Here is a 6,229-nt window from a genome sequence, read left to right as displayed (position 1 = left end):
AAGCAAATGAGCAACTCTGACTCCACTAAAAACTGGGAGCATGGACCAGGTGCATTGGTAGGGTAAGCGTCCTCTGCTTTTCTAGAAACACCCGCTGAGTTGTTCATAAAAAGTCAAGTCCGGGGTAGACAAACGAGGAAAGGAAAACTATGACCCGTTGAATAAATCAGTTTTCATGGTGCTGATGGATACACCATAATGATCCATGAGTTCATGATGACGACCATAAAACTTCAATCTTGTAGCAACATAACCCTGTTCCAGAAGCCTATTTGTTAGAGTTCTAGCGCGATACAAGAAGTCTGCGTAGTTTCGGCAAGCTCTGGCATAACATATGAGTTGTGATATGAACACTCCATACGCAGGTGCCGAAAAAAGTGTAAAACTCTGCTCACACTTGCACAATCATTGTAATGAACCTGTCACTTTCCATTGTATTCATCAGTTGTAATCGTTTACTCAATGTCTTGGTCAAGCTGGCAGTTGCCTGTATGACACATGTAAAATGACGCTTTCGGCCACAGATTATGGCCAAGCATTGAAGGACATGATCATGCTAGGAAATCATCATTGAAATGTCATTCATAAAGAATGAACTGTGTTCAGAGGACCGTGGTTTGTTGATATTTTGTTAGACTAACCTTAGAAACCTAGTGCAGCATTTCCACCATGACCCAATTTCTCTACATTTGTTTATCGAACATAACATGATATTTGTTGACACAATTTTGTTGGTTTGTTTATTTTTAAATGCTGTTCATGTTTTTATTTAAATTATTAATATTACTTCTTATTGTAATTATATAACTGAATTTCAAATATTATTGTTGAAACAGATGAAATAATATATACAATATATGTATATAATATGTATATGATACAGTGATTTGTGGAATATTCAAATATTTCCTTTTCAAAAAGGAGTGCCTCACTGACATAAATGTCTTATTTGTCTTGTTAGAAGAGAAATCAGGTCCTGGATGCTGGTTCCTATGCTTATGCTAACACTGGTAGGCACTATATTTGTCGAGATTTTACACATCCCTAACATCTATGAAAAATAATGACTAATATAGTGCTACCCATTTTAAAATAAGCGTAAGCCTGGCATCCAGTAATTATTTATTAATTACTTCATTCTGAATAATGTTCATTAATATTCACAATGAATTTTATATTTGGAAAACTTGAATGGTAAAAAATGTTTGAAATAGTCTTTTTTCATTAATTACTTATAGACAGTGTGCCATGTAGACATTATTAGCTCACCCGGCTAATGGCGAAGTGAGCTGTCCGTCATTGTCATGGACAAATTTTCGAAAATCTCCTCCTCTGAAACTACTAGACCAAATGGATTTAAAATTTTCATGATAAATGGATTTAAACTTTTCATGATTGTTCCTCAAGGTGTTCTAAACAAAATGACTCTTGGGATTTTTGATCCATGAGAAAAAATGGCCACCATTACTAAAATAGAACATAGGGCTGTATATAACAAATAACTCAAAAACCATTTTTAGCAAAATTTTTCAGAGGGTAATATTGTTCAGCATCGGGACCTATGCCGAAATTTCAAAACGATTTGTCAACTGGTGTAGGAGTTGCGGCCCCTCAAACAGTTTTTGGCATTTTTTGCATGTACAACTTCTCACCAACCATCGCACAGAATTTAATGAAAGTTGGCATATTTGTTCCTTAGGATATTCTACATAAAATGGCCATTAGGGTTATTGATCTGTGAATAAACATGGTGACTGTTACAAAAAAAAGAACATAGGGGTCAAAAGAATAATCAAGGGAACCAAGATTCTATTGGAAATCAAAAGAATGTAATCCAGTGACAAAGACCAGACATGGAAAACAGACTAACGCAACAAAGAACATATAGTAACTAAAATAATACAAACAAAGTAACAAAAGTAAATGAGCAACTTGGACTCTACTGATAACTGGGAGCATGGACCAGGTGCACCGGTAGGGTAAGCATCCTGTGCTTTTCTAGATATGCCCTCCGAGTTGCAAATAACTCAAAAACAGTTGCCTGTAGCAAAATTCTGGCGGGATGTAATATATTTCAGCATCATGACACGGACATATGCCGAAATTTTCTAAACGATTTGTTGACTGATGGAGGCCTTTGAAACAGATTTTTTTTTATATTTTTCGCATGTGCAATATTGAAAATCTTTTCTAAAACCATTGTTCACAATTCAATGGAAGTTTGCATATTTTGTATCCCACACAAAATGACCGTTCGGATATTTGATCCGTGAAAAAACATTGCAGCTGTTACCAAAAATAGAACATAGGGGTCTGAAGGAATTTTTTTTGCAAGTAATTAAACAACTATTACCTTTAGCAAAATTCTGGCAGGGGTAATATTGTGTAGCATCGTGATGCGTACCTTTGCTAAAATTGTCAAAAAGATTTGTAGGAGTTCGGGTCCATGACAGTTTTTTTGGGGGGCATTTTTTAGCAATTTTTGGCGCCTGTCGTTGTCCTGGGACAAATGTTCGAAAATCTTATATGAAATTACTAGACCGGTCGCCGTTAACTTAAGATACAAAAATAAAGTCCTGAGGTAATTTTTTTGCGAATTACTCAAAAGCCGTTGCCTTTAGTAAAATTCTGGCATATATTGTTCAGCATCAAGAGACGGACCTATGCCGAAATTTTCAAAACTATTTGTCTACTGATGTGGCAGTTATGGCCCCTGAAACAGCTTTTTAAGCATTTTTCGCATGTAGAACTTGGTAAAATTTTCACAAAAACCATTTAACAGAACTCATTGGAAGTTGACATACTTGTTCCTTAGTGTATCCCACACAAAAGGATCGTTGGGATTTTTGATCAATGAAAAAAACATGTCCGCTGTAACTAAAAATAGAACTTAAGGATCTGTAGGCATTTTTTTTGTAAATAACTCAAAAGTTGTGGCCTTTAGCAAAACTCTGGCAGACTAATATCGTTTAGCATTATGAGACGGACCAATGCCGAAAACAATTCAACTTTCGAAGTAGGAGTTAGAGCCCCTGAAACAGGTTTTTTTTGCCATTTTTATGCATGTACATCTTTTTTTTTTGTATTTGTACCTCAGGGTATCCCACACAAGTCCACTGATTTTTTATCTGTGGAAAAACATGGCCGCTGTTCTTAAAAATTGAACATAGGGACCGGAAGGCAGTTACTTGCAATGAACTCAAGAACCGTTACCTTTAGCAAAATTATGTCAGGGGGTTATATTATTTAACATAATGAGATCAACCTGTGTAGGAGATATATAGCTCTGAAGCATTTTTTCTTTTTTTACATGTACGCCTTTGAAAATCCTCTTCTCTTATTCCATTTAAGATCAGTCAACGAAAACAAGCATATTTGTTCTGCAGCTATGTGCTCAAAATGACTTATGGGATTTTAATCCGCGATTAGATTACAGCTGCCATTACTAAATAATTGAAAAACTGTTGCTTTTAGCAAAACTCTAGTTCAGGTAATAAAATTCTGTTTAAAGCATTTCCTACATCTTGCTACAAGATTGAAGTCATCACTACAGAAGTTTTATGGTCGTCATCATGAACTCCTGGATCGCTACGGTGTATCCATCTGCGCCATGAGAACTGATTTGTTTAACGTGTTATAGTTTTCCTGTCCTCTCTCGTCTACCCCGGACTTTACTTCTTATGAACAACTCGGCGGGTGTTTCTAGAAAAGCAGAGGACGCTTACCCTACCGATGCACCTGGTCCATGCTCCCAGTTTTTAGTGGAGTCCGAGTTGCTCATTTGCTTTTGTTACTTTGTATGTATGAATTTATTTACTATATGTTCTTTGTTGTGTATGTCTGTTTTCCATGTCTGGTCTTAGTCCCTGGATCACATTCTGTTGATTACCGCTATAACTTTGGTTCACTTGATTACTTTTTGACAATTCAGTTGATTTTAACTTAGCCTCTCTCATTCCCCAAGTTTTTTTTTCAAATTTGCAAATGGGTAACCAGGTGAGCGATTCAGGCTCTCTTGAGCCTCTAGTTTTAATCCATGTCAATTGAAAAAAATACTGCTATTTTAAATGGTGTGTTCCTATTTCGCCTTAGACGTGAATTACAGGTTAAAAAATGGTAAACAAGTATTAAGGCGAAATGGGAATTTTTATATTTTTGTTGTAATAACAAAACTGTAAACTAATGAGATGTTGTTATAATGATTAAGGCAAAATAGTTATAAAGTTAAATCTTTTACCTCACGCCACTATTTTAATATTTTGAATATTTTTTCAAATTTTGTCTTGATAAAAAAATCATTTTAAAAAGAAACTAATTCAATATATATATCATTTGTTTTTTTCATGTTTTAGTACACATACAATTCAATAAAAAAATATAAATAAAAAAATAAATTGAGTTCTAAAATGAAATATGATTTTTTTTTATAAAAATAAATTTAATGAGTGTACATGTATATGTATCGGATTGAATAAAAAACTAATGAAGTTATTATCGAAGTACTTATTATACACATATGTAAATGCGTAATATTCATATTCTTTATTTATTTGTAAATTCAAAACCAACTGATTGACATTATTTTTTTGGGAGCATACATAATGGATACTGGAATAAAAGCTAAAGCTTGAAAGTTAACTTTCTTAAACCTAAAGCTTTGTAGCATGTATGCTAGTGTCACAACCACACCTTTTTGCTAGCTTCAGTCTGACTACTAAAGTTAGAAGAACTGCATCCATTTTGAAGATGCAACATTACACATCTTGAAGCTTCAATGATTATCATATATGTTCTATGAACCTTCACAATATTGTGCTGCTGATCTCAGCCTTTTTTGTTACAATATAAAGATCTACATGTACATATAAGGTTTAAATGCTATACAAACACAAGTAACACTTCATTAAATGTTTACACAAGTTTCCATTTCGCCTTAGTTCACTCCAATTCTCACCAAGGCGAAATGGGAATAATTTTATGTATCAAATTCGACAGTAAGGACGAAATGGAAACAAGCCGAAGAACATGGCCGCTATTACTAAAATAGAATAAAGGGGTCAGACAGTAGTTTTTCGCAATCTACAAAACTATTAGGTTTAGCTAAATTCTGTCATGGGCAAAAATATTCAATATGATGAGATATATCTGTGGTCAAATGTTTGTGTTAATCTGTTAAGCAATGTTGAAGTTATTGCCATTTTCCACGTTTTTTTGTTGTTGCTATTTTAAATGTTATTTCCATCAAAAATCTTCTCTGACACTATCAGACCAATTAGAACCAAAATGGTATGAATGTTCCTTGGGGTATCCTGAAAAGAATTGACATGGGGATTTCTGATTTGTGAAAGAGTATTCAAGGGAACCAAGGTTATAGCGGTAATCAAAAGAATGTAATCCAGGGACAAAGACCAGACATGGAAAACATACATACTCAACAAAGAACATAAAGTAACTAAAATCATACATACAAAGTAACAAAAGTAAATGAGCAACTCGGACTCCACTAAAAACTGGGAGCATGGACCAGGTGCACCGGTGAAAAAAATATGGTTGCTCTTAATAAAATAAAACATAGGGGTCAGACAACAGCTTTTCGCATTTTACATCTCCATTATCCGATTACTGGAAAACTTATGATTTTTAAGTGTCAAAACAAACTAAGACTAGGTATGGTGAAACTACATACACTTTTACTATTGCCATTTTTTTTACTAAATGGAAAGATATTGATTTAGAATTGTGTGTGTGACTTTATATAGAATTGTGTGTGTGACTTTATATAGATTGGGTATATGATGTGATTTTGGTTTATGTCTGATATCAACTTCCTGTACAAGTGTGGGTATTACTACCACAACAACACATCACACTTTATGTTGTTATACGTTCCCAAATGAAGTTTATGTTTTTTTAGTATTCTATCTGGCTGTATCTTTTACGTGCAACTCTATATTACCTGCTAGATGGATTTTGATGAGAAAATAAATTCGTATGGAGAACCACATTTACTGCCAGATCTCAGCAACAAATTGAGATTGTCCAAACTTAAAGTCTAGGATCATCAGCTTGTAAAAACAACTATTAAACTACTCAGTGGATTTTTATCAACTTGAATGGAAGGATAGGCTTCATTCGAAGATGCGCATACTGGAGACACACTCCTCCACAATTCTTTAAAATTATTCATACTTCTAAGGGAGTCGTATATTGATTTGCATGGAGGTAGATT

Source organism: Perna viridis, chromosome 3, assembly GCF_037379345.1.
Source record: "Perna viridis isolate PV_CMFRI_1.1 ecotype Kerala chromosome 3, ASM3737934v1, whole genome shotgun sequence".
NCBI lineage: Eukaryota > Metazoa > Mollusca > Bivalvia > Mytilida > Mytilidae > Perna > Perna viridis.
This window is presented reverse-complemented; position numbering follows the sequence as displayed.